Here is a 14,837-nt window from a genome sequence, read left to right as displayed (position 1 = left end):
TTATTTGATATCAATTTCTTAAATCGAATTTCATAAACTTGGAATCATTGGAACCTTTCTGTCTCCCGCGGTTTTTCTTGCATTGTCCGCTCCTATTATAATAGCTCATAGCCTCGATAAATAGGCTAGTTATCTGAATTTTTTTTCAAATTAAACCAGTAGTTCCTGAGATTAGTGCATTCAAATAAACAATAGAGGCCAGGTCTTTTATGCTTATGATAATCACTGAACGAGTCACTTTCAATCAATACGCGATATCCTATAACCTGGGTATCTAGATCCAGGCATAGGAACAGATGGAGACCAATACTTCGTTATTATATCCGCTGCGCAAACAGTCTGCCTGATACAGATATCTACTGTAAATAGAATTTGGATCCTACTCATTCTGTATTCGTTCACAAATCAAAAATTGCTAGTCTAGACTCTAGATTCGATTCACTGAGAGCCTTCTAGATATTTCTAAGTGTACAATAATTCAATATAATACGTGGAAAGTGTAGATTGTAATTGGGAAGCCTAATAGAAAAGATTTCATTGTATAACGCGTAGGCGTGAGAATGCCTTAGAAATTTCATATTATAAATATTATATCCCTATTCGTATAATAAGAAGGGAGCCAAAAATTATCGGAAATATAGAGCACATAAAAGAGCATTTAATTTGAAAAAAATAATGCATTTAATTTGAAAAAAGTTCTAAAATTCCCTCATTAAAAATTTACAATCACTATCTCAGCAGTTTTACATCATCTCTTTGATAATAATAGGAAGGTAAAAACAAATAAATAAATAAAATGCAATTTTCTTTTTGAAACTAAATATTTTGATCAAATCACTTGAAAAGCAAAGCACGAAGCTAGATAGTGCTTTATAAAATTTCAATTTATTTCAGAACAATAGCCAGCCATTCAGATAAACTTATGAGAGATTCCACGGGACAATAGGATGGTTCCTATGGAAGCTCAGAGGTATCCAAACATTTCCATTTTGCTCGTCCTATTTGGCAAAACTTCGCTCATAACCGCAACGAACATTAGAACAACGTATACCCTCTTGGGCCTAATAAAAATGGGAATATACGATAATCACGTGAAGTATAATACAAAACTAAGGAAAAACTATGTTTACTTGTTAGGAAGTTACTTGTTTATTGGACAGATAATGGAGTCTATTTCTGGTAATGTAAGGGTATGCTGTTTCATTACAATATTCGAGCTGCAATGAAATATCTAGTAGGTATGTTAATATGAGCTTAAAATTCGACTATAATCATGAAAATAAGTTCATTTTTTAGTATATTTCAATAGAAATTAAACACACAATCTCAGGATATTTGCTTAATAAAATATAATTCATAGCGAATTTTTACAAATAAGGACAGAGACAAATATGTGCGCTATTTTCACCTTCACGACGATTGATTTTTACGCCATTATCAATTTCAATTGTTTCATACATACCGAGTTTTTTGAGAGAAATATTTTGAAGACTGGTTTGAAAATGAAATTACGAATAAAAATAATAATAACCGGCTTCCGTCAAACTTGAAAATTGATGAGAAAGTCAAAAAGTAGGTACCTACTGTTGCGATGGTCATTGGTTCGATTTTCGTCTCAGGTCCTTAAAAGAAATGATATTATGATCTAAGTATTTAAATATTGACCTTTATGTTTTCTTTAAGATTATATAAATTAGATAAGATAATTAATGATTACACAAGCAATATAAACTGGAAAATCTACATTATTTTCTCAAGCTTTTCACTTGCACATAATGAATAAATCGCTTTGTACATCCGTTATAAACTCGTTAATTTCCAAAATGAAATTTATTGCATAATATATGAAGGAAAGTTCACGTAATCTTTGTTTAATGCTTAATTCGTCTTATCTGAAGATTTATTATCAGTAAAGACTGGTGTCGCAACATTAGATAACTTGTCTCCAATTATTTATAAGGCAAAGGGTGATGGAACTTTATGCAGGAGCTCTGGGGCCGTGATAATGATCTCTTATTTCCAGACAGTTTACGCCGTGAATTGAACTGACTGGCAAATTCATATTGATATCGCAATAACTAGCCATGGTTAATTATTATAGTTCAGCATGAATTTGCCAGTCACAAACTCTATGGAAATAAGAGGTCCTATTACGGCCCCTGATCCAGTCTTAATAAATAGGTAAAGACTACATTAATTCGACACAGATGAATATGATTGCTAAATTACTTATTAAATGCTTGCTTAATTATCTTCATTCAAATTACAAAGGAAGTCTAGTTGAATAATAAGTATTTGAATTTAAGATTGACTGTAACTTTCAGGGCCAACGTAAACACAATAACAAGTGAAAATCAATTTTATGACACTATGCACGTTTCGTCGTACATATCTAATATATGATAATAATAATGTGTAAAAAGGTCCGAAGTTCCTAGTGACGAACCAACCTAATAGTTTTTCAATTTATTAAAGTTAAAATCACTGTTAATCTGTAACATTGAAACATCTAAAAACATGAACCTCGCACATGAACTTTTTAAGGCCATTTTACACTAGTTTCAAACAGTAAAACAAATCATTAATCATGAGCGTAATTTAACACAGGGTGTAATAACTTCTTAAATCTGATGTATCACCGGATGTGATCCGTCAAATTATGAGGCAAGGGTGTGTCGGCACGCGTGGAACGTAAATATTATAATAAATTTCATTGGTAATTAGTATGCTTGAAAAAGCTGAACCGTTTTGTATTATTTTCAAGTTGCCCCTTATAATATTTAATAGTCATTTTTTCAAATTGTTTAGTGTATGTGAACTCTAATTTCGTTTGTGCACTATTCAGAATGTGCGAAATTAAAAAAATGTTTTATTTATGGCACCCTACTAATTATAAAAAATAGGAGTAATAAATACACAGATCAATTGGTGGTCTCATTATTATGAGCAATCTCTTCTAGACAAGCCGGAAGATGGATAATTTAAGATGCTGTTAGCATAATTTTTTGAAGCTTAAACTTAATCAAATCAATTTTCTATCGACCACAAAAAAAAGAGCAAAATCAGGTGTAATAGCTAGTGTAAACCAATGCAATGACCATGAAACGGGCATAAAATATTTAAAAGAAGATAAGAATTCCTTACGTTAATTATACTGATGTTTTTACAAGACAGAGAATAATGTCGTTCTTTATCTTACATCTTATTTATCATTTGTAAGGAATTTAGGCGTTTAATTAGTTTAGATTTAATTATATAATTTATATGAACTATTTTAAAATAGCTACGCCGCCTGTACTGGCTCGATATAGATTAAAATTTAAAACTATATGTAAACTAAACTACGATTTGGTGATCTTTTCTTACACAACTTATCACCTTATTTTGATGATCATTAACGTTTGAAGAGCTACGGTAACGTGTTATATACAGAAGCAAAGACAGATGGAATTAATAATTATTATTACACTGCAAAAGGCATTTCAGGTGCAAAATGTGTGAATGTAAGTTTCTTACTCTATCATGAATCATGTTAAGTACTAGCTGAAAGAATAATATCGCACCCTTAAAACATAAATGGCACTAAACGAAAATGTTAATTTTACAGTACGGCCGTTTTAAGATTTTTTAAAAATTGAATGGGTGATATGGAACTAAAAAAATATAAATATAGACTTGTGATCGGATTAAAATAACAGTTTAACTAACGCTGTTTCAGTATCCAGTGGCAAACAATAAAATTATTGATTATTTATTAATGGAAAAGCATTTTAAAAAAAATGTTTAGTATTGTGTCGGTTATAGTTTTCTAGTTATTCAAAACTTTTTGCTTAATGACCTCTAAAATGTTATTTTCCCTACATTGTAATAATAACAAAGAGAGAAATAAAACAGTAGAATTACTAAAATAATAAAGAATTATATTTATTTGGCACATGCTCATAGTTTTCGGTCAAAATTGCCACACATATTCATAATTAACAAGTCTTTTTGAATCTAGATAAAAGTATTGTCATAAATAACATTAACATTAAAATCTTGTTCTTACTACTTACTAATCAGTACAGTTATTAGAGGTATTTCAATTAATCTGCTAAGGTCAAATTCTTTCGAAGTAGGAACTGTTAAAGTTACGTAAAAATCAGCGTATCAATGGTCTAATTATCATGGGTCAGTAAAAATCTTGCAGTAACTTCGTTAACCTTCTTCGGTTTTCTATTAGAGTTAATCTTTTTATATTTATATCTGGGCTTTATCTCTGTTAAGTTAATAATAAGTTTTCGTGACTCTTCAGAAATTCTATCTGCGATTTTCAGACGACATGTACTTCCACAAGGTTTCTTAATCATTTTAGCTGGAAAAATGTTTTGAGTTTGAAACATATTTTTGCCTGTATTTCTTAGTATCTTCACAATATTTGTAGTATGTACCGATCTTATTATTTTTCGTTTTCTTGTAATTGCATCAACTGGCTGAGTTGGAGCTTCTTTTGCAGTATCGTTCATCGTTCCTGTGTCATTTGTATTAAAATGTATGATTTCGACGTTATCAGCAGGGCTGGAAGAGGCGACAAGATAACCATCATTCGGAGCAAGACCACTTTTAAGATTCGAATCAGCAGGAAGATGATCACTTCTTTGATGATTATTAGAAACTTCAACAATCTGAGTGAAGGAAATGTCATCAATTTTTGCATTTGGTCATTCCTTTTACTTTACATTTTGGGTTCTCTGTTTCGTCATCGGGATTAGAAGGGTCGAAATTATTACGTGTGTCTATAGTACCTAATTTGAGTAATTTGTTGGGTTAGGTTATGGCCTTTGTATAGACAAAGCTGAAGCTGAACTGGATGATGTGCTTGAGGACGAAGATGAGGACGAGCTGGACGACGAAGACGATGACGACGAGTTTGAGTTTGATCTCCTGCATTTTTTCTTTGATGGAAAGTTTGTTCTGTCATCGTCTGAGGCGAGAAAAAAGTTACCATCGTCAGTGTTAGTTTGGTTGTGATAAGAGCTTAAAGGATGAACTTCTCATGATGTTCAAATCGGACGCACTCATTGTTGAAAGCGGTTCAACAATATCGGAATTTCTTTTAGAAGCAGGCTTAGTAATTTGAGATCCATCATCGTCATCATTTTCTTTTTTTCTTTGATTGTTCTGAGTTGATAATTCTATTATACTTCTACATCTACTTCTTTTCGGATCCATGATAGTATAATACAAAAAGCCTTAAACAAAATGCCTTTTTTTATTATTAAATTCGTATAAAAACAAAATCCTAATTAAAGTTAACATAATTTAACTGACACTAATGTAATTGCGCACAGCGAAAATTTAAAAGCATATTTATTGATTAAATGGCTCTTTAAAGAAAATGCCTGTTATTGAATTTCGTATAAAAACAAAATCCACACTAAACTTATTAAATAACTGGCATTATATTCAAACTGCCACTTATGCATTTACTCACTGTAAATATTCGAAAGCAAATTAATTAAATAAGTGGCACTTTACACAAAGTGCCAGTTTTTGACTCACCTCGACAAGGATTTCCACCGGAGACTTGACGCGAAATGGCATAGTGCCGGTTTATCAATTATCGACCGGACAAATTGTGACAAATTCATAAGTGACACTAGCGACATCTAGCAAAAATTTGACGCATTAGAGCTACCGGGATCTTTGCGTTAGGCGCGTTTCGTTTTATGCCTTTTGACTGCATACTTAACTCAAAAATGAATTTTTTTGTATAGTGCCACTTATGTTTTAAGTGTGCGATATGTTCCTTTAGTCCGACTTTGTAGGTAGGTGTATTTTTGCAATCTTAGAATTAACAGGAAAGCTAAGACGAGACAGAAATAAGAAAAAACTGCAGTTATTGCTTTTAAATTAACTTGTTTTATAATAAAGATGAATACTGTTGTAAAAAAATATATTTCGCAAGTTATAATAGGTGGGACTCGTAAAAACTCCAAGAAATATCTTGTAACAAGAAAAAGTTTCAAAGTAGTTTAGGAACCCTTCCCCTTTAATAAAGTTCTTTATATCTCTCTTTTACTTAGCAACTGAATATTTCTTTAGAAATTTTCGTATTATTTTATGAGTAACCGGGTTTATTCTATGTAAATTATTTTTGAAGATTTATAAAGAAATCAGATGGAGCAGAAAAACATATTTGGACGTTTAGGTTTGTCTATGCTGTCTAGGCTGATTATGACCAAAAGTGCTGTGTTTGATTCTCAGTGTTTCAAATCAATCAGAAAATCAATAAATTCATTCTTGTTTCCCCAGTATCTTGCCATTGTAGTTAATATACATTGGCCCAAAAAATCTATATCTATAATTTAACATCCTACTAATATTTTAAATGCGAAAGATTGTAAGGATGGACGTTTATTACTCTTACGCGCAAATACTACTGAACCGATTACAATGACATTTGGTATGTAGGTAGCTGAAGACCCAGATATAGGCTACTTTTCACATAGGCTATATATAATATTTTTCTATAGTTTCACAGTAAATTAATTTTCAAGAAAACCTAAATTGATAATTTGATTCGTCCCTCCCAAGGATCTACTCTTGGGCCACCAGTTGTAACTCAATACAATTAGAACATGAACAATCCCACATTATAATATATATATCAATTGTAACAGTAATATATGCGTCGTGGTTAATGCTCCTATATTGTGTAACAGGCGAGTGTATAAATGCATTATTAAGTTCCGTGTACACACGTGGTTACAATATTACTGTGTGTGGTACAAGTTAGGCGTTATTGCGATGTATTTTAAAATTATATATTAAAATGTCAATGTTTAATCCTGACTTTTATTATAAACGCAAGAGTATGCTTGTAAATTGACTTTTGCAACTGAGCAATAATATCATCTCACAACTGTCAAATTTCCTTTAACTACGAGAGCGAAGCCGTGGGCAGAAAGCTTATAATATTACTAGCTGTGTACCGCGGATTGACCTGCATTGCTCCGCTCCCATTGGTCTTAGCGTCAAGATATATAGCCTATAGCCTCCTTCCTTTATAAACGAGCTTTCTAACACCGAAGGAATTTTCCAAATCGGACCAGCAGTGCCTGAGATTAGCGCGTTCAAACAATCAAACTCTTCAGCTTTAAAGAAGAAAGGAACCTATCATTGATGAAAATTAAAATAAAACTTCAGTTGTATTATAAGAAAATATTTTATTAATATTGTTTTATCATAATTAATTTCACCATTAACGGCCACATACCATATTTTACAGATTAACAACACATGAATAATTAATTTCTTCCACTAAAATCGCTAAAGCTTACTTCTTAAAAATCACAGTAACAGCATGACGGAAGGTGAAAATGCACTAAATTATCATATTATAGCCATTATACTGCAGTTTGAAACAAACGCATCCGCCCTCTAGATATACTTGTATAATATTAATGTTATTGTAACTATGTGGTGCCCGCGACTTCGATCGTAGTTAATTTATTTCTTATCGTATCAAATACCTACGTCAAAATCAAATTTTGAAATAATCTTTATATAACATCCCAGCCAACACATAAGCCAGATAGTAGCGAAAATATACCACACTAATCAGTGTCAAGTTTTATTACTTTTGTATTTCAGCTGACATCATTGCTTTATTTTGAATAAGAGAGTTCATAATTTAAAATAATGTTGTAAGCTTACTAAATTCTGTATAAAGTTCGTGGTATTATTTCAAGCTGAATAGTAATCAAGAGTAGAATCTGCTAAACAAGCAATATTCAAATAAAAGTAATTGAAACAGCTATTATCTGCACAGTAGCTGAAGTTTATGCATTGTCCTGTATAACATATTCAAGCAAAGCAGTTAAACAGCAAAACGCTGAATAGTAGACGAAATATTTTCTTTAAGCTGGATAGTGTACGAAATGGTACTAATTTATTCAGATGCTGAATATTTTAGATTTTTTCTTCTTTACACAGCTGACTTCTGCATAATTGTAAATAAACTCTTTGTTTTACCTAACTTATAGCGCTATAAGCGTACAATTGTCTTATATTCAGCTTAAAACAATATCAGTTACAAATGTGGATATCTAAAGCAGCAAATAACTGATTAGTTGAAGATATCGTATGTTTATATCCAGATATTTCACCATTTTGTGACAAAACTGATATAATGAAGAGGGTTCTGTACACGATGATTGTGCATCACCATCAGGATTAGTGATTCAAACAAATAGACCCACGGGTCCAACTTTAGGTGCAGATAACGAGAGTTATATAATATGTGTGACAACTTTGCATTTCAATCACAGACTGTACAATTTGATAGTGATACAAGTTCTACTGATTTGGAAGAAAACTCTGAATTTAATAAAAATTATTTTAATGTACAGTTGTAGGTGTTCCAGTCCGGCTGTGGTAGGATTTAAGGGTTCTTGCAAAGAAGCTCGCCATTTTTTTTTATAATTTTCCTTGGTTCTCCCAAGAAGCGGGCACTGTTGATAATTCAACCCGGCCTTTTTTACGAGTCGAAATGATTTTGAACATGTTTCTGAAAAAAAAAAATTTTTTTTCTATATTAGTTAAGCTTATAATTGTTTCAGTTTAAAATAATAAATTAATAAATATTTTAGTTGGTAATATAAACAATTGTCTAACTAAATATTACGCAATGCATCATTCATAGTTGTAATAAATAACTTTAAATACCTAATAGTGGGTCCTACCCACATAAGTATAGGTCTCATCAACCTCAAATATTTATGGATTTATTTTCTATAAAAAGAACCCTAAAAAGCTGAATAATACTGCATTATGTTATTTAAGACCATTCTCTGAGAAATGTATAATTATTGTATTTTAAACCAAATATTTTCTGGATATGTAGTCGTATGTGAACTATTATGCAGAAATAAGCAAAATAATCACTGAATTAGACACTTTTATTCAAATTGGCCGCCGCATTGGCATCCGCCATTAATATAAGGTTCGACATAACATCTTTAAAAAAAATCCTCACCATTTATCTTATGAAACGCTTTGTTTAGTGAGTAGGAAACATTAGCAGTGATATAAAATTATATTCTCATTATTTGCTGGGACTGAAATTTGATAAAAAGTAAAGATAATTTATTTTCAATATTATTTCACATTTGTTTACCTTTTAAATTGTAGCTTTATCTTGAGGCGCTCAAAAAATGTACAATTATCATATTGATAATTCACAGTAAAGTGCCATGCGTTTATATAATTCACCTTATACTTACATAATAAATGTATTAAACAATTTACTTACCCAATTTTTGAAGAAGTGATCATCAGCGGACATTTTAACAAATTTTCAACTAATAATAACACAAAATATACTCTCGTCACAATTAAAAATACATTTATACATTTTTTACTTGCATAATTTCTTTGTAAAACTACTTCTAAGATCGGAATTTTGAATATCATTTGAATATCTGAACTCACAAATTAACAACTGCATAAAAGCTGTATAATTTCTGGACTAAAGAAAAATCAGAATTTATGCAGAAGATATTCAGTGTGTTGTACATTTATTCAGCTGCTATGTGGCTATTAATCAAATGTTATCCAAATTGAAGCAAGATATTTTGTGCCCAAATTGCTTGAATATCATCTGTATAAGCGCTTACACAGAAGTTATACAAATACTTTATCCAGCTAAAGTTAAAAGAATTGCTTTTACGCAAAATTTATTCAGCTAATCTGTGTTGGCTGGGCACAGTTTACTTCAGCTAATAATGTGATTAATACAAAAAACTACAAGAAATCAATATTGCTGGTGAAAAATTAGTGCAACAGAACAAATGAAATAACTTCATATTAGTGTTTAAAGCTTAACTTTAAAACGACTTTACTGATTTTCATTAATGTCAAATCATAACAATCGTTCTGGAGAAGTAAGTAGACCAACAGGCGCATACATAATACTAATTATAATATGTTCGTATATTTGAAATCTTATGAAATACGTGGTACACTACCCTATATTATGGTTCCGATTTACGTTATCAAAAACATTGATTGATAAATGAATCCTTATCCATTTTCCCACCGCCTAATTTACTAAGATGTAAGTGTAAGAAAAAGCTTCACACGAGCATATAAAACTTGCTCCATTATTTCACAGTGATAACAAAACTATCAAAATAGCGCTATAACATACGATAAACAGAAGCAAAACCACGAAGTGTAGTGTTATAAATAGTGTGAAACAACAACGCGTGACCGAATCCGGTATTAAACATTTACAGGTGGTTAGCTAGAAACAGGGCAGGACTTGAAATATAGAAAACAGGGCCTTAAATAATAATGCACACGGAGTAAAGCTTTGATAAATTACCAACTGAATAATATCATTATTAGATTCGATAAAAAGTTATAATTTTTCATCTTTCAAAATAGTCTTTACATTGTCATGTTTAACATCATTTTGCAACAACTTGTAGTTTTCATGTTACATATTGTATCCACACTTCAAACTATAGAGGTTGTTTTGTTGCCTTCAGAATAAATAAATTATCTGTTTATTTCCAAGCTTTTATTATTATGGCAATAGCCTTGCAAAAGTGAATATAATCTGGGGCCTCAAAATTAAAGTCCGGCCCTGGCTAAATGCACTTGTTCCTCTATTACGCATTTGACTTGTTAATTGAGCAAAACGGATTGATATTTCAGTGTCAACTTTGCTTACATTAAAATGTGTTTAACCTATTTTTTCATTTGTGTGTTCATTGTAATTAAAAAGAAAGAATATTCAAATATCTACTTTTTGTTCGTTTAAAGCAAGTTTGTTTTATATTCACTATTATAATATGTAATATAAAGCTTGTATTCGCTATCATTTTTATTTAAAGTACAATTGGATACATGCTTGCTTTTATTAACAACGAATAAACATAATATGTAAAATGTAGAGCTATGTGAATTTATTTTAAATTATGTAATGGAAGTTTATTCAAATATATTATAATAACAGAATAATGAATATATTTCAAATAGTGACAAAATCTTACTTCAACTAACTCCAGACAACGTCTTCCATATTCATTAACTTTTAATAGCATTATTGTAAGCCTCTCAAAATTTTCTCTACTCAATTACTAACTCACTTTAAACCTTATCCCTATAGAATAGAGTTCAAAATCAATTAATACTTCCTCACATAGTCTTAGACGAACTTTGTTACTGAACAATAACTAAGTTAGGCTTACTTCAATCTGTTTCTAGGTGATTGTTTTGAACCTAGACGCAAGGTTTCTAATCAGAAAATGTCGGACCACAATACAGGGATTTCTATTATTAAAAGGTTCTATTTGTGGAACGAATGGGAATCTCGATTAAAACAAGTACCTAAGTAAGTAATTAGTAATACCAAGTATACAATACAATCCAATTTAATGCTACTACACGTAGTATATTATTATTAGTCTGTGCTACTACAATAAATACATAACTATATTAAAATCTTCGTCATAAACTATTTACCTACAATTTACAATAATGTAATAAATATAATGATTAATAATATATGATAATATTTATAATACTAATTAAATTATCTTAAGATTTCAAGTTTATCTAGAATGAATAATATGAAAAAACATGGGAAATTTAATATGTTTTGATAATTATAAAAATAATTATTACATTGCAATAACAAGTGTGTTGTTTTGTTGATAATCACTTAACTTTTCGAAGTGTTCAATTTCAGTTGTTTTATGTGAAACTGCTATAATCGTCACATATTTACTATTTCGATTTTTTCGATATAACTAAAATTCCATAGCTAATAAATGATTGCATAAGGGACATTTTTTTGAAATTGGTGAAATTGAACTAAATACCACTAGAAGGAGTTTGTCATGTGGGAAGCACTTTTACTTTAGTTTTAACTTTAATGGTTATTTTGTTAACCTCGTAAATTTAAAATAGCTGGCCAAAGTACCACAGGGGACGTAAAAATCTGAAAAGGATCTTTTGATGTGTTGAGACGGTTGCGATACGATATCGTTGAGGTAACGTAATATATTTTAATGTGTACCTACATATTTTCTTTGCAAGAAAATATTAGTAGTCAAGTGCATAGTATAAGTTTCCAGGAATTATTTTATCATAGTATATTAACATTAAATTTTTCAAATATAGTAATGTAAATTCAAGTACTTACATAATACAATGGTCCCAAATTCACGATCTATAATTTTTTTAGAATCCGTTTTTATTTCAATAAACCTGTTATTTTTAAAATTATCAAAATTGACATAAACAAAACATTGCATCATTTATATAAAAAATAATGTATTTTCCTATCACATTTAATTCATTCATCAAATGAAAGCACAACACGACACGTTTTCGTCGCATGTAAATATTCCAATACGTTTAATGTGGAATTTTATGTTTTCCGTATACATTTATACAACACGACATAACGACGACATCGCATGTCGAAACATAATAGCGTACGTTTTTACGTTTTGATAGTTTGAAGAATTATATATTTTATCGTATGGCCTGTGGTTGTTGTTTGATTTTGATTGAGTAATCCATTCTTCTCTGCTATTATAAACGTATTTTATCCGTGCATTTAAATTAACTTTCAGAATATTTCTCTAGATATATCTATAGATTAAAAATAATACACTAAAGTAGACGAACTGGGTAAAATTTTTTTTTATAAAAGTAAGTATCATTTTTAGTGTAATTGAACAAAATTTTCTGAGTAAGTATTTAAAAATAGTCTGTGGATTGGATTCAAAAAGTGGTTCTAGAAGAAGTCTAATCACTACATACCTAGTATAAAACAAAGTCGCTTTCTCTGTCCCTATATCCCTTTGTATGCTTTAATCTTTAAAACTACGTTACGGATTTTGATGCGGTTTTTTTTTAATAGATACTTAGAGTGATTCAAGAGGAAGGTTTTAGTATACATATAATTTATTAGGTTTTAGACAAAGCGGGCGAAGCCGCGGGTGGTAATAGCTAGTTGAATAATAAATGTTTAGGTAAAGCATTTACTTGCTAAAATCCATTTACTGTTTGAATTTGTCCATTACAAACATAATTACAAATGTCAATCCAATGTTTCTCCTCTATAACATTCGTATAATATTTTAATATTTGTTACGCTAAAAGCTCAAAATATTACAAATATCAGTATTTGTTTTCACATGCGCATACGCAGTTTACGTCATCGCGTAAAACCAATCCCGTTACGTAAGATCACTGCGTGTGGTAGCGTAATCTGACTGATAAGCCTATTGTTCTGATAAGAATAGAATGCCCTTTATAATCCGCATTGTTTATATACTGATCAAATTGGTATGTAAGAACTAAGATAGAATGAAATAAGGTATATTACTAGCTTTGCGCGTGATACACATTTTTTGGCATACCCTTTTTCATTCGACAGTATAAATTATTATTTTGGCCAAAACTTCACGGCAAAAGTATCTAAATTTGGTTAAAATTGGTTCTGCGGTTTAGGCGGAAAGCTTACAGACAGACAGAGTCAACGTCGCATTTATAATATTAGTATCTAGATGTAGCCGTGACTAGAGGATGGTGGTACCTATAACGTTTTTCCGCTCATTTTTCATTGTAGGTAATTTTAGATGCTCCCATTGGTCGTTGCGTAATGCTATATAGGTACAAGTTCAAATATAAATCTCGTCGAATATGTCGTATGTCGAAATAAGAATAAATTATACTATTAGTAAATAATTGTAATGCTATAACACAGTACTGACAATATTATAAATCTCATAATTTTCATAGTATTAAAGAACCCTAAATGAAAATGTGTTAACACTTAACATGAAGGAACCCTAAAACGTAATTGCATTAACAAATTGTTTGGAAGGGGAACGATAACCCACCTACGGAGCTAATAAATTAAAAGTTGTGATAAAACAGTGTCTTTTATTAATGTTTTGTTCAAACAATAGAAAAGTAAAATACTTTCTATAGATAGGGGAGGGGGAAGACATATAAATAGAAATGTGAAAAGCGTGACGAGTTTTGGTAATTAACCGACTTCAAATAGGGAGGTTCGCAATTAGCTTTTATTCATTACTAGCTGTGCTCCTTGGTTTCACCCGCATTGCTCCGCTCCTGTTGGTCTAAGCATAATGATATATAGCCAATAAATAGCCTTCCTCGATAAATGGGCTATCTAATCTAACGCAGAAAGATTTTTTCAACCCAGGATCAGCAGTACCCGGACCAGTAGTTCCTGAGATTTAAACAAACAAACAAACTCTTCAGCTTTATAATATTATTATTATTTTATAATGTATACTTATGTATAGAGATAATTTTATCAGAACTCTACCATCGTGTGAAATTGCTATGAATCACCTTTGAATATAGTTTGTATGCTAGAATAATTTACCTATAGTTAGCTACTATTATGTATTCTGTGCCTATAGTCTACGTTTTTTAGTACAAAATGGACAAAGAGCTCCGGGCTATTCGACTATCACTAGTGAATTGGAAATTGATTTGAGGTTATTCTTTATCTAACATCGGAATAATTTCATATGTTTTTATGCAAACTTCACATGTAAGTTTTACAATTTCATAGTTTTTTATGATATATTTATTATTTTCTAGAAACCGCAACAATCAAAATTTCGAAGAAACAATATTTATATTCATAAACCGAATGATACACGTCAAAATACACGATTCCAATTACGCTACCCTCGTCTACGTTAAAACATTATGTAAAAGTTATTAAATACGGAAAAACAACGGTCATAAATCATCGAAACGAGTAAATTACTTTTCTGTTTACAGACTGTGAT

At 30.6% G+C, this 14,837-nt stretch overlaps 1 long non-coding RNA gene across 1 annotated transcript; it reads right to left on the bottom strand.

The window, feature by feature from the left end:
• Nucleotides 1-3,899: 3,899 nt before the first annotated feature.
• On the bottom strand, nucleotides 3,900-5,787 carry LOC123698172. Its single transcript, XR_006752371.1, has 2 exons — nucleotides 5,542-5,787; nucleotides 3,900-5,231 (listed from the first exon to the last, which is right to left on the bottom strand). It is a non-coding gene; the product is annotated as an uncharacterized LOC123698172 (long non-coding RNA).
• Nucleotides 5,788-14,837: the final 9,050 nt, after the last annotated feature.

The sequence above is a fragment of the Colias croceus genome, chromosome 15 (assembly GCF_905220415.1).
Source record: "Colias croceus chromosome 15, ilColCroc2.1".
Classification (NCBI taxonomy): domain Eukaryota; kingdom Metazoa; phylum Arthropoda; class Insecta; order Lepidoptera; family Pieridae; genus Colias; species Colias croceus.
The sequence above is the reverse complement of the archived record's forward strand: the minus strand, read 5'-3'. Positions and strand labels throughout refer to the sequence as shown.